Consider the following 25,599-nt stretch of genomic DNA (forward strand, 5'->3'; position numbering starts at 1 on the left):
GAATTTAATCCAATCTTACTAATGTCTTTAAAATAAGAGGATATTGCAACACACAAAGACACCAGGGATGGGCATACACAGGAAGAAAGATGATGGAGTACACAGCAAGAAAGCCATCTGTGAGTGCAGGACCCAGGTTTCAGAAGAAACCAAACCAGATCTTGGAAATTTCTACCTCAGAAACTGTGATAAAACAATATTCTCTTGCTTCAGCCACCCAGTCTATGGTACATTTGCTATGGTAGCCCTAGGAAACTAATACAGTGTGTGTGTGCACATACATGCGTGTATCTATATATATATTTAACTATGTTCTGTTCCTTGCAATGCAGTATTAGTTAAAAAATAAATAAACACTATTTCTTAACTTCTCAGAATGTAAGAATTGAGAGAGGACTATATTAATAAAACAAAAATTACCAAAAGGGTTTATACATAACATCGGAATTATATAAGGAACTGCCAGGAATTAGAACAACATAGTATGAAAAATTTCTTGGAGATAGAGATGCTTGGACAAAATGCTTGAAGGAAAAACTGTATTTGGCCAAACGAAAGGGCTGGTTCTTGATAAGAAGATGGCCTTGGCTTTCTGGCTGGTCATGGAAATGTGAGGGCACATGGCAGACTTTAAGCCTTGTAGTTGCGTAGTACTGTCAGCACAAGTGCATGTGTGTTATGGAGAAAGAATCAGGCACTTCAGTGATTTTGAAGATGTGAACTCTAATTACCTTTTGTCCTATCAGGGGCTTCATTTTCATGGAGTCACTTTTTATCATTTTGCAGTATGGTGTTTTTTTTTTTTTTTTCCTTTGTGAAAGAAAGGAAACAAGCTAGCAATTAATTAATCTTGTTCATATTTGTTATGGGTTTACATTGTATGGACTTTCCCATGGAGCAATTCTAGTGCTTATTCATCCACATTTTTAATTCTTAAAAAATATTTTAAAATATGGCAGTGCCTTTTCAGGCTTCGGCCTTTTTCCTGACTACAAGTTCATGCCGAGGTTCTTCTTCTCAGCTTTTAACTTATTTTAGCCTGCTTTAAGTTAATGATTAATTCCTACACCAGCTGTTACAGGCTATCAGTATACACAGTAGCACCAAAACAATTACCCACACTTAGTTATAACCCTGTGGGATATTTACCTACCTTTCTTCCCTTCTCCCCATGTTTGTTTGTCTTTGGGATCAGTTCCTTATTCTAGGTTTTAGCTTTTCACCCTTGGGTCAATTGTTCTTAAACTTTAGTGTGTATTAAAGTCACCTCGAAGTTATTGTTAGAAACGCAGATTCTCCCCAAATGTTCTAATTTGAAATCTTTGAAGGAATAGCCCATGAAATGGAAAGTCTTGCTTTGGTTATTAATTGATATGCAGGGTCTTTATTAATAGTACTCAGCAGTAGGTACACTTCAGCCTTTAATGTGAACACCGTAGCACAAGGATTTTTCCTGTGTTCTTGAGTTCACCCTTTATGATCACAGAATAAATAGCAGGGCTTCATTTCCAGACAAATGCCATGAAGAATATTTCACAGAAAGCTCTTGGATCCCTGCTTTTGTAAACCACGTGTGCACAAACACTAACTGCTTCTTTAGACACCCTGTATACTACAATTCATGCTCTGCAGTCAGGACAACTTTTGTTGGCAAAAGATGAAGCCACAAATCATTTGCCCATATTAGGCTTAGTTTTAAATCTATTGAAAGTGTTAAGGGTCTGATACTAGTCAACGTTCTCCATAGAAATATACCAATAGGAGGTTATTAACATGGAAAAGTTTTATAATAAGGAATTGGATCACATAATTATGAGGCTGGCAAGTCCAAATTTGTAGAATTGACATCCCAGTTCAAGTCTGAGGGCTGGCACGCTGTTGTAGGTTGCCGTTGTAGTAATCAGGAAGCACTGATCTTCCAGTTTCAAGGCTGTCAGGCAAGAGAATTTTCCTTCATTTAGGGGAGGGTCAGGCTTTTGTTCTATTCAGTCCTTCACCTGATGGGATGAGGCCCACCCACTTGGCTACCTTGACTTCTTGTCTTTCACTTTCATTGGCTACTTCCTTTCTTCTATCTTTTCCTTTTATTTGGGGGGGAGAGGAGATTCCTTCGGTTTTCTTTTCCTCTTTCTGCCCTTGCTTGCTCTCCTCCATTTCTATTATGTCCGAGTTCATGACTTTTTCTCTCTTCCCCTCTTCTTTTTTCTTTCTTTCTTCTTTCCTCTTTCTGTTTCTCTTCATTAAGTTTACAAAAAAAAAAAAAAAAAGGTGGTAGGGGAGAACGATTTACTTCTGGCAAGTTAATTTCTCATACCTTTTTTAAAGAAAAAAATTCTTCACTTACATACATAAGTTGACATTTCAGTTAGTAGTTATACAAATTTATACTATTATCTTCATGTTTCTCACAGATTATAAATTAGATTGGTTCTTCCTTTGGATGTGACTTGACTGTAAAACCTCAAATGTTCCAGCAGGAGCTGGGGTTGGGAGTGGGAAGAGCTTCTTGCCAAAATGTCACCCCCTTGTGAATTCCAGGATAAAGCTGTCATGTGAAGACGTTTCCATTCCTTGAGTGATCTGCTGGTCAGATTCCCTCATCAAATTTGCCAGTGTGAGTAGGTCTTTACTACTATTATCAGCTTAAATTCCAGCCCTCTCATCACCATTTTACATTTCTCTGGCATATTTTAAATGGATTTTGATGGTATTCCAATATCAGAGAGCATATTCTGCCAGTATAAAACATGTTCAGTAGCTACAATCACAAAACATCTAAATTTATCCAATTTCACTTCTTGGATGCTTTTTCCCCTCACCCCACATGCCAAACTAAGTCATTTTTTCATGCCTAGTGGTACAAACAGGCCCCAAAGAATCCAATCTGAAAACATTAAGATGGTTTTAATGCTTTCAACTTCCTTTCTATTACTTTTGTAACTCTGCATCCTCAAATATTCAAGGTATTAATATACTGCAGTTTGAATGATGCTTATACTATAAAAGATTTTTTTAAGTATTAGGGCTCAGGTATCTGTCTTCCAATCACCCAGTCTTACAGACAAAGAAATATGATGTGGAGAAGACAAGAAATTTGCCCCAAATCGATTCTATGCAGTGGCCAAACTGGTTATAGGCATAGATAGGTTCCGGGCTCGGTCAGTCAACATTGCTATATATTTGGGGGTAGTCCAAATGCTCTAAGTGTTTAGGGGCAGCTATATTGATAATGTACTAGATAATATTCATGCTTATGGATTACCATCTTGAAAAGAAAGCGCCTCTTTTTATAAATACATATTCTTGATACTACAAAAACCTCTTGGATTGCTATGCATTGTAGGAAATTATCATACATATTGTAGTCGATTTTTAGATACACACTATTTCCTGGGGTGTCCTAAGAGTAAGTTGGACCTTATGAAATCACTGAATAGTTTTTGACCTAAAAATTATAAGTTAATATTGTTTAATCTAAGACTTAGATGACATAGTAAAAATCTTTGGGAACAAAATAATGGCAAAATCTGTGTCCTTTCATTTAAGTGTTAAAGTGGAAGTGAGTGGGGATAGATGGAGGAAAATAAGAGTTTTGACCAGTTGGAAAAGGAAAATAATCCAAAGGGAAACATTTCTTTTGCAAATCATTCAAAAAGGCATTGCCACCAGTGGATAACAGACAAGGATTAAAATCTAAACATTATAAATACTTGACAATGTCTCTTTAACAGCTTTAAAATGATTCATTTTTGCCTGAGTATCCTGGTTTACTCACTCCTTCATTTATATCTGTGGCTAGACTGACTCCCAATTCTTGTTGATGCAGCGTGTGGAAACCAGTTCCATTATCTTTAGTTTCCAGGCTATAAAATATCTAATAAACTTAGCAATCAGAATGCCAAGTACATGCAATGCAGCCAGCTGGTGAAGTCTTGTTGCGTATTAAAGTGAAACTTTGCTTTGATTTTGAAAGGGAGCTTTGGAATCTTTTCTTTCATATGTAATATCTCTCAGAGTTTTGGATGCATTAATCTAAAACTTCTCATCACAACCATGGCTTTTCTGTCTGCTGCCACAAAGAGGGAACACATGTCATTATAGAGGCAAATCTTATGCTACTAACTAGAAAAAAGAATGAAATTTCTTATGAGATGACCGTTTCAAATTTATCAATTTTGAGGAACTATCTACACAATTAGGAAATGAATATCCAACAGAGGAGATGAAGGGTATTTGAGATGCACAACCAAATGTGTAGTATATTCTCATATCTATCCCAGTACGTACAATACTCTATTTTTTGACATGAGTACATTTATGTTCAAAGTTATCATCTGTAAAAGTATAGTTTATATCCCTGCTAATCAGCTCATCATTTTTTCTATTTACTAATTTGTTACCCTGTTTTATTCCAAAACAATTTTTTGAGATAAATCTAATTAACTTGGTGCTCAGATAGAGACCAAAATGGAATAAAATATTTTCTTAACAGGGTTGTGACAATCTGAATTCATGAATTGAGACACATGAGGAGACATTTTAAAAGCTGTGATCATATGAATTAAATATAAGATATTCAGAATTGTACCTTTGTGAGAGAGAACATGAAGAATAGATTCATATACAAGAAAGATGCATAATCCAACTTCTCCCTTCAATTTTGGGGAAAAAAAAGTAAAGGATATATTTTTTAAGTTTTTTTAAAGTTAGCTTTTAATAATCAAACTTTGAATTTATGTTTCATTATTTCCATTCTAGTATCCTTCTACTATTCAACAGAGACAAAAATAATCAAAGCAAAATTCCTTATGACTCACTGAAAGCACAGGAGAAACAAGCGTCATTTTTCTTCATAGAAAAAAGATTAAGACTAAGAGAACCAATTTTTGCAAATGGAAAATTAGAACATTTTCTTGGTGTCCTAGCATTTCCCCTATTGAAGGTGCCCAAGAGGGAATACAACTGCAAAAGTTGCAGTAAGTGACAGCATATAAATGGTAAGCCTGATGCTAAGACATATGGTCTAAAGAAATGAGGGCAATATACTTTTCTGTCATATGTTTGACAGTTTGAAGAGAGAAATAGCAAAGAAAGTGTGATAGTTCTTTGCAGCAGCTGGAGATGGCATGGACACACAAACATCTTCTTGCTCACTGGTATCATAAAAAATATGATTTTTAAGGAAGTGTTTAGAATGTCTGTGTTTATGTCACGACTGTGAGAGTTGGCTTAATAACCAAACATTCTTCTCAACTATCACAGACATGATTTTTACTGGGGAAGGTGACTGTTTAAAATCAATTTTCCTTAAAGGAAAAAAAATGAAAACATTATTGCAAATCTAGGAACAATGTTGCATTCCATTTGGAAAGATAGAGACTGATGGTAAGGAGTAATCTAGGTTTTCAACTCTCAAGAAAGAAAAAAATAGTGGGGTGAAACATTTTTGAAAAGGAAGAGATGATCCTGAAAGTTGGAAAACTGGACATATGTACTATGTGGTAGTGACAGTGAGAAATGAGTTGAGATGAAGCCATCCAAATTAAAGCCCTTAGGAAGAAAATATAGACTGAAAAAAGATGGACTATCATAATTTAAGACAATGTATTATTTATGTGTGAACACACGTTGACTGTAGAGATTTGAAATGCAACAGATGGCATGGATCTGAGAACTGATTTCCAAAAGATATTTAAATGTTTGAGATTCATTAAATGGATGATCCAGTAGAAATAAAACCTTAATTCAGGCTGACCAAAACCCTAATGGACCTGCATATTGCCTTTCTATGTAATAATGCCAGAGAGAACTGAAGGTACCTGGTATCTTCAGTGAATACCCATGCATCCTGTCACAGAGGAAAGTTTTCTCCAAAGAATAAAATATATGGGGGTTAATTTTTTTTTTCCAGGAGGTAAAGAAGTGGCTTTTCCTAATGGACATCTTCAAACATGCAACAGAACTGATAGAACAAAAGCAGTAATTAACTTCTAGGAAATTCACCTTTTTCACATATATTATATTGGCCTGTTTCTTTCTTGTCTTTTATGAAATATAAAAAGAAAGATTTCGTATTAAGAAGTCTTAAAAATAGATTTTAGCAATTAGTATTAGAGTTTGTCAATAGGAACTCTGTTTTCCCTCCTCAAGGCTAAAGCCTCTTGGAAATATTTTGTGTGTTTTAAAATTGTATTTAAATCAATAAAAAATAGGTAGGAAAGCTGCTCACTAGTGAGAGATTCCAGGAAGTGACCTCGCCAATATTTTTTGTAACCTGCTGGTACATCTTAAAACAGAACTCACAGACCCTAAAGATCACACTAGCCGAACACTATCCTGCTCTCGGTCATGACCTTTAGAAGTACACCATCCAAAACATAGAGTCATTTCTTCATGAGAAATTGTACTTTGTATGTTTGCACATGGATGTCTATGTACCAGTAAATCGTCACATCTTCAGCCCTATCTCCAACCCTTTCGTGATGTGATTTGCCCTTTTCTCCTACCAGCATTTCTCAAAAAAATGAATTAGGCAATTGCTCTAGTCTCTCAAACTCTGAAGTCACATGTTTCTGAGATTAAATTCAGCTTCTCATGATTGTGAACAATTTTTAAATATGACCAGAATGCTCGCTGAAATTCTCACTATCACATTTGCGGTATAGAGAAACCACAAAGATTTATATCATTAAGAGAGTACGAAGTCTGTGGTATTGATACCAAGGCAGGGCTACTCATACCTGTAACATTAACAGAATAAGTTATAGAATCTATTTAGTTAGAAATGGCCCTTCTGAGTTCTATCTTCGTATAATTTTTTCTAGTTTTACTAGGATTATTCTGGATTTTGTAGGTGTTGTAACTCGGAGCCCTTTCCAACAGAAACCTTGTAATCATGAGCTAGATAGCCTTTTGCAATTATCCTAATTTTTTTCCATCTCCTTGCCATTACTATGCACCACAATTGTTGGTTTTCTTTTTTCCTCTCTGTCTCTCTCTCTCTCTCTCTTTTTTTTTTTTTTTTTTTTTTTTTTTTTTTTTTTTTTTTTTTTGTCAATATGGTGAGAGAAGCTCTATGCAATTTTGTAGAGCTTTATGATTCTAGCCACATATTTTGGAAAAGAAAGCTCTTTACTGTGGCTTCTAGCATTTCTAGCAATTTTATTTATGTTAATCTTTTAATAAATTTTTGGCCATTCTTGAGAGAGAAGCATCCCCTTTAACAGGTTTCATTGTCAGGGGTTTTAGGATGAATATTTTCAAGGTAATTTTCACTTGGTAGCATTTGGAAATTTTTTACATCCAAAGTAACTTAAAAAATTCAAATTAACTCACTGATCTTGACTACATTTTTCGATAGCTTAGTTCAGCCTTGCTACCTAGATATTATCTAAGTAACTAAACCATACAGCTTGCATTGTTAGATTTTTTTTTTAATACATAGACTGCTGATGATAAAAGGGCTCTGATAGCTAAAATTGTTCATACTCCTGGACTGCATTACCCAAAGTGTGCTCCTTATCCTGGATAACAGTTACTTTGGGAGGGGGGGTGTTGCAGGGGTGGGGAGCTGGGAGAAGGAAGCAGAGGAGGAATTTAGTCGATCAAGAGGGCTGAGAAACAGAAAGGAAAACCAATGACTTCTCAGAGTCTTGAAAGTGCTAAAATTCACTCTGATAATCTCAAGGGGTTTATGTAATGACATATATTCCCAAGCAAAATCTCAGTATCATCTTCTTTAATTTAACGTAAATGTCTATTGTACTAATATTCACAGGAATATATTTTGGAAAACACAGTTTTAGACAATTTCCTTCCTTAGGATAGAAATCATCATTTGCCTTCTAGGTTTTCTTGCAGTATTTATTTATTTTTAACATGAAAAGGATATTTCTCTCTCTAATCCACCTAAAGCTGTCTGTAGGCAATACTATGAATATACCAACTTCTTCCTTGCATTGCCTTCTTTTAATTCCTGCCCATTTGTAGTGGCTACTACTCCAGGCCTCTTCTTAAGTACGCTGAGCCTGTGACATCACCTGGCACTCTGGGCTTACTTTTGCCAGAGGCCCTTGCCGTGTCTAAATTTGCTGAAGTATCAGTTTTCTTTGCTTCAGAGCACAGCTCTATGCTTACAACTCTTACAGATTCTGCAGAAGTTTATGGAGACTCACAGAACTTTCTTCTTCTATGTCAGTGATGGCCATCAGAAGATAAGGACAGTCAATTTTCTTGTTGGACTCAAGGCAGTGTTTCTAGTTGGAATTTTAAGTTAGATGCTATGCCAGAATGACTACTAAAATAGGGAGTTTGAGTCATCAGTTACAGTTTTAGTCTAGCTAGTAAATATGTATATTTGACTATGTGTAAATCAAAGCATCTCTTCAAATTTTTTTTCTGGATCTATATTTATTTTAAAAATATATACTGAGTACCTATTTTGTGTTATTCTTGAGATAGGTGTTCTATGATGTGACTATGGCATCTTGAACTAATAAATTTCTAAGAAACTGGGATATGCCTTGGTAAAACAATGAGAGGAAGACTGGGGGAAAAGTATAATAAGATACTCATTTCAAAAATGGTTTTTTTGTGCAGAAGAAATTAAGCTATATCTTCTTAGGAATTACTTATCATATAGGATTATAGTTTACCTAATAGACTAAACACAAGCTTAGGAAATTAGTTTTAAAAAAAGCATTTAAAAAGTACTTGGAAGGTATTCAATGCTTCTAATAGTTCTTAGAAGCATATAATAGTTCTTATGAGAAGAATCAGAATTTCATTGAATAGTCACATATTTTCTTATTCACTACAGTGTTGTCTCATTTTAAATTACATAAGTTATTTGTTTTATTGGGCTGCTATAACAAAGTATTACAACCTGAATAGCTTAAAACTATAGAAATGTATTCTTTCACAGTTCTAGAGGCTAGAAATCTTAAATCACAGTGATGGTAGGACTGTGCCCTGTCTGAAGTTATTGGGAAGAAAGTATTCCCTGCCCTCTCTTAGCCTCTGGTGACTTCCAGCAATACCACGAGTCCCTTGGCTTCAGCTTTATCACTCCAATGTCTGCCTTTACTTCACACAGCCTCCTGTGTATGGGTGTGTGTATATGTGTGTCCATGTCCGAATTTCCCTCTCCTTTTAAAGGCATGAAGTTAATATTGGATTTAAGGCCCATCCTTCTTTGTATGACCTTGTTTTATCTTGATTCCCGCTGTAAAGGCTCATATTTCCAAGTAAGATAATATCCAGTTTCAAGTAGACATATGTTTGGAGTGAAGGGCAATATCCAATCTAGAACAATAAGTGTGGCATGTTTTAACCAAAGAGCAAAAGTGCCAGTGAAACACAGAGTTAGTGTAGAAAGTTAGCAGGAATATATTGGGTCAATACAATGATTTTTTTTTTTTTATAATCATTATGGTGATAATTTTGCTTTAGGTCCTAATATGAGGCTATTCTCTTTAATAAAATTAATCATATAACTTATTTATATTCAACTTTCCAGTCTCTCGAATTAAAGCTACAAGACAGTAGGGCATTTTTTTCTCTTTTTCAAAAAAAAAAACTCTTAAAATGTTTTACTCCATTACAGTGATTGAATAAATATTAGTATAATTAATTACCAAAAATACCAAAATTATGTTGTATTACTTCTACCTCTATTTTATTCTTTTTTACTCTTATGTTTCTTTAATGTTGCCTTTCACTTGTATTTTGTTATGTTTTATTTGTTAATTTTGTCTTGTATTTTAGAAAGTGACTTTAACCTTTCTTTAAAAATTGAGCTGAATTTTCCAGATGATCAAAATCCAGAAATAAATAATAATTTATTTTCTACTATGAAAGAGGAAGAATTAGTATTCCCTGTTTTTTTCAAATTCTTGGGTTTTCTTAATCTTTCTAGAAAAGTAAATTTAATTATTGTTATAATTGTATGTTATATAAGTATATGTTAGTATGATTATGTATAATCTAAAATATTTATTTAAATCTTACTACAGGCCTCTGACATTTAATTTAATAGCCATATTTGCAGCAATTATTTGGATTTATATCTAAACAGTTAATTAGTATTAGTACTCTCCAATAGCATTTAGTCTACAGAGCTCTTGTTCTCTCGGCCCCTTAATTTTTATTGATCAATGGTTGGCTAGAGGATATTCTCTTTTATTCAGATAAAGTGACACATAAATACATATTCTTTATAATATTTGTAAATACTTTTCCATACATTTTGTGTAGTCGTGAATCACAATTTGGCTGGGAATAGAATTTTACATTCACAGTCCTTCCTTGAGCCTTTATAAAAGTGATTTTATATAAAATCCACTTTTATAGATGAAGACTAGCAGAAGCCTTTTTTTTGAAGTAATTTGTTTTCAGCTTTGGATATTTAGCTGTTTTTCTTTATCTATAAAATTAAAAATTATGACCAGTAGTTGTATAATTTTATGCCTTTTAATATTTTTTCTCTTTTTCAGGAATGTAATAGGCTTTTTTTAAAAAAAAAAATCCTTTCTCAAGGGATATTTCAGTCTGACCTTTAAATTATCTTTTTTTCTTTTTTTTGTCTTTTTAGGGCAACACTCACAGCATATGGAGATTCCTAGGCTAGGGGTCGAATCAGAGCCTTAGCCACAGGCCTACACCACAACCACAACATGGGATACGAGCCGCATCTGTGACCTACACCACAGCCCACAGCAATGCTGGATCCTTAACCCACTGAGCAAGGCCAAGGACTGAACCTGCCCACTCATGAATACTAGTTGTGTTTGTTACCACCAAGCCACAATGAGAACTTCTGTATTATCTTCTTAAATATAGTAGTTCTTATATAATTTCTTATAACTAATAATTATGTACTTTTCATATTTATACATATGGTGTCCCTTTAATATATGTGGTTCTGATTTTTTTGGTACACTCTAAAACGTCTTCTCTCTTTTTTAAGAACTGATTTTTAATGACACTTCTAAAAGAATCTGTTCCTGATTGTCCTAGTCAACAATGATAAAGTAACACCACTACCATAACAGCAAAACATTTTTCTCACTATTAATTTCACATGGAAAGAACCAAGTCTTTTAATCACTGTAACCAGTGGATCTTTATTCATGTCGGTAGACATCTCTGCTTAGTGGCATTTTGAACCATCTTATTCCATCTCTTTGTGTTATTCATGTTAGAATCATTTTTTACGTACCAATGTTAAGGTCCTGAGGCAGATATTGCTTTTTTAATGCCATCAATGTTTAAAATACACATTTCCTTTGGATATTCTTAGTAAAAGCAACTTCTCTTAAGCTGTATTTGGTTGTTACATAGTACCCCTGTGTGTGTGTGTGTGTGTGTGTGTGTGTGTGTGTGTGTGTGTGTGTGTACTACAATGTATTCTGGAATGAGATGAGGCTGGAGTAAAAAATCCATTAGTGAACAGAAAGAAAGAACTATCTTATGACCAAGAAGTAAAGAAAAAAAGAAGGGATGAACAAAGGAAGGAAAGAACTAAGGAAGGAAGGAGAAAGGAAGGGATGAAGAGAGGAAGTAAGGTTGAGATTTGGATTCATTCTGTTGATTTCTCTGGCCATGTCACTCTCAATATGCCATGCAGTCCATTACAGGGTCTTTAAGAATTAAAAATGTATTTTTTCTTTTTACGGCTGCACCTGTGGCATATGGAATTTCCCAGGCCACGGATCGAATCAAAGCTGCAGGTGCAGGTCTACACCACAGCCACAGCAACACTGCATCTGAGCCACATTTGTGACCTATTCCACAGCTTGACAGCACAAGATCCTTAATCCACTGAGAGAGGCCAGGGATGAAACCCGCATCCTCAAAGAGACAACATTGGGTACTCGACCCTCTGAGCTGCAATGGAAACTCCCAAAACTATATATTTTTTTGCACTGGAAGAAATTTCAGATCTTTTAGGAAAGTAGACTCACTATGAGCATTTTCTTGGTACAGATTCCTGCACCTCTCCTTATCATTAATTTCATCTATTCCTTATAAATTGAAATTGGAGGAAAGTAAACTTGGGATGAGGTAGTATTATCTTCCTCTACATCTTGCTACCTATAACCCTGAAAATTAATCAAACTGTATAATTTGCCTTTTGCTCTCTCTACTGTTTGCCACTTGAAATCCAAAGTAATGACTTTTCCCAGGGTACAGTTCTTACCCTATATTTGCCTCTCTTAAGTTGAGTGATTGTATTAGACTAGTAGCGAAGAAACACATGGTCCATTTGATGCTGTCTAGACAGCATTATTTCCGCCAAGCAACCTTACCTTTTTTTGCAGATGGGAATGGGATGTAAAGGGGGAAAAAAATCTTCAGAGGATGGATCTTAAAGAAATATCATCTCACTATGTATTAGGCTTCAAATAAATGTTAAGTTTAGCTTTTAGAGATTCTCTTTATATTTTTGGCTGATAGAGGAAAAAATAACAGTGAAACAACCTTTAAAAAATGATCAACAAGGACATAACTTTCAGATGAATAAATACAAAAATCTAAAACAGCAGTTATCTTTAAGATAGCTCAACTTTTTTTTTATACTCACATCCTAACTGTAAGAAGATGCGTTTATATGAAAAGCTGCTATGTTTTCAGGAAAATTTCACAAAGAATCTAAATTTAGATCTTTAAAATGAAATTCCTAAAGAATATTTGATTAGAAAAGTACTTTTATAATTTTTTTTTCTTTTCCTTTTTTAGGAAGGATTTTCTTTAGCACTAGAGGAAATACATTCTGGATTTAAAAATACTGAATTAAAAAATAAACTCAAGACATATTGCATATTCTTATTCATGTAGTGTTCAGAGCTGAAACTGTTGAGCAATAAGAGAAAAGCTATAGATTTCTCTCATCTCCTCACTGCTAAAACTCAGCTTTTTAAAACAATGAATTACCCTTGAAAGGAAGAAAAGAAGGGAGTTTATTAAGCTCCTACCAATTACCAGACACTATAGTAGAAAATTGTGTATGTCTGTGTATAAAACCAAAATAACATTGGCAGTGTCATTATTTCCATTTTACAAATAGCAAAACAAAAGACAAAGTTGAGTAATTGAAAAACTGGACATTTAGACAGTAAGTTGTAGAACTGAGATATACTCACATCTTCCTGATTTCAAATCAGGTACCTAAACAAAAATCCAAAAGTAATTTAAAAAAATAACAACAGAAAACCACTTCTCCTCTAATTCCTAAATATATGTATACTCTTAAGATGGCTGTATACATTCTTGAATTACATCTATAATAATTATATCTTTTTTCACTTTTGACAGTAATCACAGCAAAAACTAATTTAATTTTATTTTAATTTAATGAATAATAATGATAAAAGAAAAATGGGTGGAAAAGTGCAAAATTAAAAAGTCTTCATGTAGTTCCTACTGTGGTTCAGCAGATTAAGAACCCAACTAGTATCCATAAGGATGTAGATTCTATTCCTGGCCTTGCCCAGTGGGTTAAGTATCTGGCGTTGCCACAAGCTGCCAAGGGCTGGGATCCTCATTCGGCCAGCATCTGCAGTTCTGACTCAATCCCTAGCCCAGGAACTTCCACATACCATCAGTGTGGCCCTAAAAAGAAAAAAGTCTTCAAAAGGAATTGTTTCACCCATGGACGTATGACAATATGTAAGGAAAAGGTAGGTGATAAAAAGTTGTTCTGTGATACAAAAACTCTTCCCAAACTCTTCTCTTTCACATAAAATGAAAAGAAAATGTACTTAAGTAAGGCATACAGGAATTAAATTAGGTATTATGCAGCTGCTGACTAAGTATGTGTAAGTTGGGTACTGTACATATAAGGTCAAGAAAAAAATTTTATACTTTTTGTTATTTTTCATTATCTTTTTTTTTATAGTTTTGTTAACCCCAAAGACAGATTTATATATTTAAGACAAATTTCATGCAACAGAAAGCAGAAAGTTGTTATGTTTAAATAGAATAGATATATATCACAGTCCTATAACTAAAAATTAAGACAAAATATGAAAATTTAAAATTGATATTTGAACAACATATAAACATTTTTATAAATAGGAAAATGCTTTTTCAAATTAGTACATAGTTTATTATAAAGGCATTTATAAAACAGAAACAAAACATGTATAATACATCTTTCTGATGTACTATTTATTACATGTAATATATCTCTTTGTCTCTAGTAAAATTTACTGTCAGAATGTTCATTTTGTCTGATACTAATATAGGCACTCCAGTTTTGTATGGTTTTTGTCTGATAAATCTTTTTTAAAACAATATATCATTGGATTTTTGCTTTTATATCCAGTCTATAATCTCTGCCTTTTGATTAGAGTGTTTAAAATATTTATATTTAATGCAATTTTATGTGGTTGCATTTCATTTACCACTTTACTATGATTTTTTATGTCTCCTTGTTGTGGTGCTGTTCCATGTTTCTCTCTAATTTCCTTAGTGCTAAATAAATATTTCATGTATTATTTTAATTCTTTCTTTTTTTGAGTTTTTTCCTTAGTTGCTTTACAGATTATAGTATTCTGCTAATTTACTGCAATCTATTTTAGACTAATACTAACTTATTCTTGATAAAATATAATAACTTTACTTCAATATAGCTGCATTTCCTCCTTTGGACCATTATTGTAATTTATTAGGCCTATATTTGTTCTAACATGACAACACAGTACTATTATAATGGTTTTATACTATCTGATTTTTTTCAATTACAAAAAAATGATAAAAATGCATTTGTACATGTTTTATATAATAACCCACAGTTACCATTTATGATTTTTCATTTCTTCAAAGGATTCTAGATCATTTTCTTTCAGGCTGAAGGACTTCCTCCAGTATGTTGTGCTTATATGCAGCTGATACTAGCAGGCCCAAGCTATTCAAACATTTCTGGTCAATTTCTCTGACCCAAGTATTTCACGGAATGTCTTTATTTTGCATTATATTGGAAGAACAAATCTACTGAATATAGAATTCTTTGTTAAAAGTTTGTTTTTATTATTTATTTTGTTTTCTCTTTTGGCACTTTTAATATCATTCCAATTCCTTCTAGATTCTTTTTGATTTTGATAGTGAATCAGCCATTGATTGCATTGACACTCTCCTATATGTCATTTTGTTCTTGCTTCTTTCAAGAATTCAAGATTTTCTCTTTATGCTATAAATGTACCTAGGTGTGGCTATTTTGTACTTGTCATATTAAGATTTGCTGATTAATATTTTTCATCAAATTTGAAATATTTTTGGCCATTATTTTTTCACTGATTCTTTCTTCTACTATCTGAAACATGCCTCATTTCATTCTGTCTTTTCAGTTTTTGCACTGTTTTTTCCTTTCAGTTTTTGTACTCTTCCACTCCAGAATTGTTAGTTGACTATTTTCATAAGTTCAATACCCTTGTTGAAATTTTTATTTGTCAACTCGTTGTCATAATTTCTTTTAATTTTTACCATGGTTTCTTTCATTTCTTTGAACATATTTTAAATAGCACATTTTAAGTCTTCTTCTGCTAACTCTAACATTATTGTTCGATATTCAGTAATAGTTCACACTGACTTTTTACATTTCTTTGGAGAAGAGCGGGAAGAGTGTGCCATTCCCTCAGCTCGGTATGGCGTTTATGTTAGGACTGAAAAGATGTGAGGCTCAACAACCTTTCCATCTGGAATGTTGGGTCAAATCCACACCCATCGGCATTATTAGTGGAAGTGATTTCCTGAAAGCAAGCAAACAGGTGAGAGCCAATGTGTTCACTTTTCACAACATGTCACAATTTCCTGGTTTTTTTGCATCTATCATAAATTTTGTGAAAAACTAGTATAATATACCAATTATTCACAGGTATTGTCTATGTATTTTATATATACTTATATATATTATTATTCACAAATAATGTCTATATATTATTTATAAAATTATATATATAAATTATATATATTATATATAATTATTATATAAATTATATATATTATATTTAATTATTATATAAATTATATATATTATATTTTATATAAAATTATTATATAAATTATATATATTTTATATAAAATTATAGTTATATAATTTTATAATAGCAACTCTCCAATGTCAATTGTCAGTTTTTTGTTGTGTATTTCTTTATTCTTTTTTTTTTTGGAACTTGCCTGGACATAATCTGTGCTATATGTCTCCATCATAGTGTGCACCCATTCATATCTCTGCTCAGATCTTTTTATTCTTTTTTTTTTTTAAACTTGACTTTCTAGTAGATGCTCCTGTGTCTGTGTAACTTACCACCCAATGATTGCCAGAGGTTGTGCTCAAATAGTTTGAGCAAGTAAGGTTTCTGTCCTCTGCAAATGGACCTGTGTGTATGATTTTCAAGTTACCCAAATTTTACTTTTCTCTGTATTCCTTTTCAAGACTTCTCTATACACATGCATGCAATCAGAGGGTTGACCAGGAATATGTAAATAGCTTGAGCCTACTCTAGTGTCACCTGGATATATGCACAGCTTCAGCCAGTAACATGCATGGCTGGGCCACATCCATAATCTCAGGTAGTAGAACCAAGCCATTGGCTCTCACCTGTTTGCTTGCTTTCAGGAAGTCACTTCCACTAATAATGCCAATGGGTGTGGATATGACCCAACATTCCAAATGGAAAGGTTGTTGAGCCTCACAGCTTTTCAGTCCTAACATAAACGCCACGCTGAGCTGAGGGAATGGCACGCTCTTCCAGCTCTTCTCCAAAGTTTGGTAATTGTTCAAGCATAAACACTTCACCATGTCTATACCTCTGGCTAATTCTCAAAGCACTGAAATAATAGCTTTTGTCAATTTGTGACAATATCTGGTTGCTTTTTGAGAAAAGACTTGCCCATTCTCCGGAGTTATAGTAAGAGGTCTTGACTTTTTAAATTTGTCTACATTTTGCAACAAAATGAACAAAAACAAAAACTAATCCAAATACACTTTAATTGAGGAAGGTGAGCAGTTGTGAAAAGCAATAGAATTATTTTTACAGTATAGTGCATTTTTGTTGTTCAACATGTCAACCATTAAATGAACTTTAAATTCTAGATGCCTATCTTATAAAAAATATTGTGTAAATGTGAATTTTGTTGAATCACGACAAAATGGAAAAAGACAAATTGATATATGAAAGGAATATTGTGAAAAATAGGGAGAAGTTAAGGATTAAAGCTAAAGATTAAAAATTGAATCAAGGTAACTTTTGTGCAAGAAAATGTTGAAGATTGTCTATACTCATAAAAACAGAATTTTATGCATTAGAACACAAAGGTGTTATAAAGATCACTGAGACTTTACAGGAAATGGGAACTAAAGGGCAACGAAAAATGAGATGGGGAAATTATACTCAACAAGCCACTAGTAATAGTGAGTATACATGTTTTGAAAAGTAATGACAGCATTTTTCTAAGAAAAAATATTGTTAAAAGCATATACAGCCATGTTTGAATCTATGCCATAATGAAAGACTTTTAGAGAGAGTTGACAATCACTGAGAAAGGATAAAAAGAAAGGATTTAGGAATCAATGTTAAATCTAATGCTACCTAAGAAGAATAAATGGCATTGACCCCAAAGACTCTAAGACAGCAGCAATGTTGAAACATATATAAATTCATAAAGTGTTCAGAAGAGGACTTGAATTAATGAGAAAAAAGGAGAACGTCGTGTTTCCTGTATTTTTAAGAGACTGGCTGAGATAAACTAATGTATAACTTTTTAAAAATTTCTCAACAAGAATAAACATAAATATGCATAATAATTAAAGAAATTTTATGACAAAATATTTGGAAATGTACCTAGAGGTCCTGAAGTAACACAAATCAAAGTGAAAGAAAGTTCATGTTTAACTATACTTGAATATAAATATAAGGAAATCAAACAATACGGCTTTTATTGTACTGTAATACACAGAGATGATTAGAAAACTGAAATGTTATATTAACATTTGAAGCAACATAATAAATATTTGTAAAATATATTCTATATTATTTGAAACACACTATTCACTGAAGACAGTGGATACAAAGGATTGACAGACTTAGAAAAGATTACTGAGAAATCTGGGGGGGAAAATGCTTAGGCCTGTAATTACATCAAGACTGATTTGTAGATAATATCAGCTAAACAATAAGTTTTAAATGTAACATGGATATTACATATCTTTAAAACTCTTATATTAGCTAAACAAATAACAAATGTGGAAAGTAGGGCTTTCCTAAGGTAAACATATAGTCATTAGTACTCTTATTATCTCTTGAAATGGCACAGGCTATTATGAAATGCTCTCTCTCCAGTCCAAACTAAAAGACTACTCACTGGATATGGAATTCCAGAAGAGCTGCTAAGTGATAATGGAGCCCAATTTACGTCACTGAAGCTCCAAACCTTTTTTAGCTCAAATGGAGTGAAATACATTCATTTTGCACTACACACGCTAGCCGCTAATGGCCTCATCCAGCACTTTGGACAGTTGTTCATGTAAGCACTTTCTGCTTGAAAGTGAGGAGGCTGTACAGAGCAACAGCAGCTGCCTAATGCTCAGTTGTCTTTCTGCTGTGTCAAGGGTGTTAGCTTATCATTACATGAACTTCCCACTTGGTTTCTTCTGGTCAAAGACAAGCACTGCTTTTTTGATTTCAGAGAACCAGAAAGACCAATAAGATCTTTCAGAATAAGGTGATTTGGAAAAGACCTTAGAAAATGGGCCGTAAGAACACATTTTCCAACTAATCCTTTAGTATTTCTTGTGCTCAGTGCCTATGGAAAAATATGACTGTTTCATAATGATAAAAAGTGCAGGCATAAATGAAGAGATGCAAAAGAGAGATGCAAACAAAGGAGAGAACATATTTTCATAATAATAGATACCCATTTTCTTATCTGGTACTTTCAGATTTCAGTATATTATGTGTGTAATTTAGAACTCGAAAGTCTTAACTCAGCAAGAGACAGTGGATAGGACTCAAATGAGGTTAATGGAGTTTACATAGAGGGAAGAGTTTATGATCCACTAGGATACGTAAAGAAATCTTGAAAGTTTTATTTTCTTCCATTTTTATTTATTTATTTTTTGCATTTCTTTTGTTTTTAAAATAAAATGTACATACTGAATTAATGTAATAGCACCTGCATGTAACTTATAAATAAATAAGTAGGCATATTTGGGGATAAAAACTGAATTAGATTTTTACTTATAAAGGCATAAAAAATTGGAGATTATTAGTCTAGTGGAATGATCTATGAGGTCATAATAAGAAGACCTAAGTCCTAGTACCATCATGGCCTTGATTTATTCAGTAATCTTGGCCCCATTATTGAATTTTTTGTGCCCCGAATGCTTCATCTCCAAAGCAGGGATAATAAATATCTTCTTTGCATGCTTTCTTATGTTGCTACTGTTGCGAAAATAATGATATAAATCATGAAAAGCACTTTTGAAAGTTAGAAGAAATATGAAATATATATAATTAATTTTGAATGGATTCTCAACTTGAAAAATAAAGTATTTTTGCTTTGTGAGTTAATCATTTATTCATTTTATTTATTTAAAAAAGAATTTTGAGACTTCTAATCAACTATAAAAGATATAACATTTGCTAAGGTAAACTGCTGACACACAATTCCAGATAGAAGAGGATCCCCAAAAAGTCAAAGACAAATGGGAGAGTTGTTTGAACTTACATGGGAAGATAGTTACTTAAGGTTACCAAACAGAAGAATCTTGTCCTAAAATGCTGAAAGAAGGCAGATTGACTAGGAAAATAATGGAAAGAAGGTTTGTTTGTTTTTTTCTGAAGAATGGCCTAACCAGATGGTTTTTGATAAAGTGGAAAGAGTGTTCTGGTAATCAGGATAGGACAAACCAGGCCTTTCAGGACCTCATGGCTCTTAGCAGAATAATAAGTAGGAGGTCTCAACATGGAGGTCTCAGCGGTACTTTGTGTAAAAAAATAAACAACACAAATCTTACAAGAAGAAACAGTCTATTTCTACTCTATGTTTTCTTTTGTGCTTTGGTTTTATTATGCTTAATTAATTAACCCTAAGTTTGTGATTGATAAACTGATAGGCATCTTTATACTCTTGGAAATAATTGATTATATAACACTTGTTTGGTAACTTTTTGGATGGTAAGTAGTTGTCTAATTCTAAATCACTAAGTTCGAGTGGTTTCCCAGTTATCAGGAGAGTTACACCCTAAGTCATAGCTTAAACAAACCGTTGAACAAGCCCTGATAGACAGTGTTCCCCCCGACTAACAATTAAAAATTTGTGGCCATCATAATCCTTAATAAACAAAAGCCACATCCCTTCAGAGTTTGAAATTATTTTAAAATTTATGAAAAAAAAATCATCACATGGTCAATGACTTTCAGATCTTTAAGCTTTTATTGAGTGTCCACCATGGTTAAGGCAATGTCTTCCTATACTAAAAGGAATAGGACTTGTATGAGGAATTTCTGTTCTAAAATGAACCTAGCATCATTTTGAGTTTTCCTTCTTTTTCTCTGCTTTGTAATAGTTTACAGAGCATAAAAATTATTTTTTCCTTATTGATTTTAAGGAACTAACTCAAAAACTGTCTGGTCTTGGAAATACATTTGATGATGTATATCTACTTCAGTATTATCATAATTGGGAATAGAGTTGGTGATAATTATCTGGTATTTGGTCATTAAAGTGGTTTCACATTTTCGATATTATAAAAAATTGAGTTGCTATAATTGCTGGAAAACAAATTAAAAATAAAAAAACATAAATCCACAAGTGAAATTAGAAAGATTCAAAGAGATAAAGAGAAATCTTTATAGATGCATCAAGTAGGGTGACTGAAAACTCTCCAATGAGGCTTCATTTGGTTTGGAATCCAGAAAACATAGTCACTTCTCTCATAAGAGCAACTATTAGTTATATAAAGCTTGAGCCTGTGTAAAATCTTATGAGGGATTTTGAATTTTTAAAATAAAGGCACTTACGTCTATCTGATTCATATTTCTCTACCTTCAATTGGTGAACACCATTGTTTCAGAGACTGCCAATTGCCCTTGGCCAATATTTATTCCCTTTTCTATCTATATAAATAGGCATTGTGATTGAGTATGTGGGCCACCCAACTATGACATATTTAGTCTTATATCTTTCCAGATATGGTCACATAACCAATTTTGGCCAATAGTATATAAGCAGAATTGAAGTGTGCAGCCTCTGAATCATACCCTTAAAATAAAAGCCTTCTTTCACCACTCCTATGGATTATAAGGTAGGCATTGTGACTAATTCCAACCAAGTTGATGAGGTAATAGCCTAGGAAGCCAAAGAAATGAGTTTTGTGCCCCTGACACCTCTGAGTATCTTTACAAGCTTATATCACCTGCCTGAAGAGTTCTATCATAGAGAAATTCATGTTCACTTTGTTTAAGCCACAGTACTTTAGAATACCTTGTCACCATTGCATAGCCTGTATCCATATACAACTTTTGAGGAAGGTGCTCTGGAAAACATTAAGAACTTCTACATGTTTTAATTAGATGGAGAATGTGACCTCTTACAAAGTTGCCAAGACATTTGAGCATGTTTCTCCATAACAGCCAATTAAGAGTCAACAGGATTTCGGAATTAGGAATACCAATAGTTGGTTCCAGGCAACATTTCTGTTAATTTAGATATATACTAACTGCAATTATTATTTAGTACAATAAAAACTACATGGTGACAATAATGATTTTTTTATGCTTGTCCAGACATGTTTGCCATCTGTTGATTACAATAGGCAGTGCTATGTAAAATTTTGTTAATTTGAAGAAAATCGAAGGTATTCCTCCACCCCATCCCCCTCTAGATCCCTCTCAACAGCCTGCTGGGAGTTTTTATCATGCATTTATCCATTTAGAAAAGAAGAACTTTTGACAGCACAGGTGTTATAGGCTTGACTAATAGAGTACCATAAAGGCCTTAACAGGATGCATAAGCTTCTTAATGGAAAAGCAAGTTTTATCCATTGTCGTTCTACTCAGATGTGGACACAACACTGGGATGGAACATTGTAAAGTGCTTTATTACCATAAAGTAAACCACAGTGTATAGAAGGTATTGTTAATGTACTTTACTTTGCTTCCACTTTGAATTCCTAATTTCTTATAATGGTATGGTCTACAATTCTTTTCACTGCTCTCTTTCATTTTCAGTGTATTTATTCCAGTAAATTTTGTTAAATGTTAGGCACTGTTGAATGATATTTCATGCCATTAAAACAATCAGTGCTTTCTTTTTGATAATCTTCCTCTCAGAAGTCTCCTTTCCCAAGCTTTCTTTATTTGAATTGTAATTTCCTTTCCTTTGAAGCTCTTCACCTAAGGATGATTTGGCTCCATTAAGGAAATAACAATAGCAATAACAATAACAATAATAATAATAATAATAAAGTAATAAATATTATCCAGCAAAAGAGGTTCTATGCTTTTATGCAATAGCTTAGCATTTCTGTGGTTTTAAAGAACATTCTTCCAGTTTCTTGATACTAACATTCTTCTAAGATCCCATCTACTTTCTTTTTAGAACCTCCACTGGTACATGGAGGCAGGATTTTCTGATGGGTTAGACTGAAATGTGATAGAGACAGATGTAGTCTTTGGGAACAGTTGCGACAGGCTCTGAGGCAAATACTGTGAGCAAATCACAAGGGAGCTGCCCCCTGGTGGATTCCATCAGAGAATTTCTGATTATTATTTGAAAAATAGACCGCCTCCACTCCCTTCTCTTCCTCGAATTTGAATTCTTACGTGTTCTGGTGCTGATTATATTAATTGTAATCTATAGCACTGGGCCTGGAACAGGCAACTAGGAATTAATTTAGAGGTTGCTGCCCAAACAGGAGAGGATTTGGCTAGAAAGAATTTCCTTCAGTCAGGCAGAAAAAATACAGGGAAAACCAACATAATCTAGCCAAAGCTACCCCTGCATAGACATAGGTGTGTCTCAAACAAGCAAACATATGATCTCATAAAAGGTTTCCAGACTTCCGAGTGGAAGTGTTGTGGATCGCCTCATGCATAAGTGAGCCAGCTAATTCCCCATGGCTCAAGACATCCTCTCATTGATTTATGATGATTCTGCAGCATAGCCCACTAAATTGCTGAGGATGTGCAGTGAACTCTGAGAGCTTAAAGAGACCTGCCTCGTGGACAAATCATATTTTTTTAATAAAAATATTTGTCACACTCAAGAGTCTACCTTTTTTTCCCACCTGATATTAAAAATGTGCGCCTGAGAGTTCAGACGTCCTTTAAATCATTTATTATGCACTTTCATTTTCACAAGCATCAATATTTAGAGAAATTAGTAATCTTCAGAATGATTTCTTTGAAGAGAGTTATTTTCCCCTTCATACATGATTTTTTCTCTTCTACCCATCCCCCAGCACTCCTCTTTTCTCACTTCAATTTTTTTTTTCCCCTTAGAGAGCTAGCTAGAGTGCCCACTAATTCTTCGCCAAAGCTCCTTGCTCTTGCCTGACCTGGCCTGGTTTTCTTCAGGACCAAGGAAGTGAGCAGACCAGCTACACCAAATCTGTAACTGAATGCTATAACATGTATTTCGCATACACCCAATCCCCAAATCCATAGCACATTCACCATTTGAAACAAATCTGCCAAATTTGCGTTGTTCTTGTCAATACATTTAGGTCCTAGGAAACCTTGCAATTATTTTAAAGAAACAGTATAAACCACCAAAGCCACATCAAAATTTGCAAGTTGGTTAGAACATTTCAAAAATCTGATTAAGTGAAATGAAACTGTGGGCTGAAAAGTTTGTTGATAAAATCAATACTTTTAATTCACAAAATTAGTATGAATTAACAATATTGTAACTTTACAAAAATATTAACATTTTAACAGTTTTCTTCTGTCTCAGCTATTATTTAGTAAGTTTAAAAATCATTTTTATCTTTTTTATCCTTCTAAGTGGTGTGTTTTATTAGTTTGAATTACTATTAACTAGGTAATGAAAATGCAAATTTCAGCTTATAGAGTATCTTTTGGCCTAGGATCTAATAATTGTGGCTGCTTAATTTTTTTTCTACTTAGCATTGGGCTTTGAATGACATCTGTGTGGATTTGAAAGCATTATTTTTGCCTTTACAAAACCCTGGAATCCTCCCTTGCAATCACAAGAGGAATGCACTCTCTAAATAATTCCCTATTTTCTAAAGAAGATATTGCTTCAGGCTGTAGGATCTTCACACTAACCAAGGCACAAAGAGAAATGGACCCTACGTCTAGGCCATTCTATTCAATCATTCATTTTCAAGAAGGACAGAAAACACCAGCAGAGGAGTAAAAACATAAGCAGAGTATATTTGCTTTATTTTCTGTTTAGAAATGTACATATGGGATGACTTTCTTACAGCACCCCTTTATCTGTGACATTATATTTAAAATCTGATAATTGAAAAATTAGATATTGATACTTATATTTTGTCAGCATATCATGATTAACCTAGCCTCCAGGAATTTTAGTATATATAAGCTACAGGAAAGAGATCATTTCTTAGCTCTCGGTATCATTTGTGTAAGATTTGAGTTGTATAATTTCTTTTTTTGTTCGTTTATTTTCTTTTTTTTATTTCCCCAATACATTATTTTTCTACTATACAGCATGGTGACACAGTTACACATACATGTATACATTTTTTTTCTCACATTATCATGCTGCATCATAAGTGACTAGACATAGTTCCCAGTGCTATACAGCAGGATATCATTGCTAATCCATTCCATGGTTTGTGTAGATGTCTCTAACCTTAATCATAAATATTACTAATAAGAAATATAGTAGACATGCTGATTTGAGGGTAGATTTATATTGAGATCAGAAATACTAGAATACAAATTACCACATAGCAAGCCCTCTGTATCTGCAGGTTCCACATCTACAGATTCAACCAACGACAAATTGAAAATATTCCAAACATTTTCCCAAATATTTCCAAAAAGCAAAATTTGAAATTGCCCCGGGCTAGCAATTATTCACATAGCATTTACATTGCATTTACAACTATTTGTATAGTGCTAACATTGTATTAGGTATTATAAGTAATCTAAAGATTATTTAAATTTAAATTACATGAGAGGGTGTGTGTAGATTATACACAAACTCTATGCCATTTTATATAAGGGACTTGAGTATCTGAGAATTTTGTATTCACAAGGGGTCCTGGAATCAATCCCCCACAGATATTAAGAGACTACTGTATTTCCTCAAAGTGATAATTCAGATAGAATGACTAAAATCAAACTTTGGGTAGAGTTCCCTGTATTCTGTGATAACATACATGGGAAATTATCTGAAAAAGAATGGATGTGTGCACATATAAATGAATCACTTTGTTGTACAGCAGAAATGATCATGACCTTGTAAATCAACTATATTTCAGTAAACTTTAAAAAATGAAAAAATAAAGCTCTGAATTTGTATTTTAAAAACCAAGAGTCCCTGACATATTTAAAATATAATTTAATTTTTTTAAAGTTTTACTGAAATACAGTTGATTTA

The 25,599-nt window shown here is 33.3% G+C and overlaps 1 long non-coding RNA gene across 16 annotated transcripts in view; it reads right to left on the reverse strand.

Annotated features, from left to right (window-relative positions):
• Positions 1 to 25,599, reverse strand: part of LOC106507803 (uncharacterized) — a 638,301-nt gene that overhangs the window by 170,443 nt on the left and 442,259 nt on the right. For 2 of the 16 annotated variants that reach the window (XR_014813297.1, XR_014813301.1), the window contains exon 5: positions 4,589 to 4,652. The exons of 12 other annotated variants lie outside the window; for them this stretch is intronic. This is a non-coding gene — a long non-coding RNA (uncharacterized LOC106507803). Of the gene's footprint in view, positions 1 to 1,153; positions 2,236 to 4,588; positions 4,653 to 24,635; positions 25,429 to 25,599 lie in introns of those variants that run through there. 2 more of the 16 variants (XR_014813295.1, XR_014813304.1) reach the window with 2 other exon arrangements.

Source organism: Sus scrofa, chromosome 8, assembly GCF_054392235.1.
Source record: "Sus scrofa isolate SSC_HxYL_T2T_F1_AM1 chromosome 8, Sscrofa_HxYL_maternal_Yorkshire_Landrace_v2.0, whole genome shotgun sequence".
In the NCBI taxonomy this organism is placed as follows: domain Eukaryota; kingdom Metazoa; phylum Chordata; class Mammalia; order Artiodactyla; family Suidae; genus Sus; species Sus scrofa.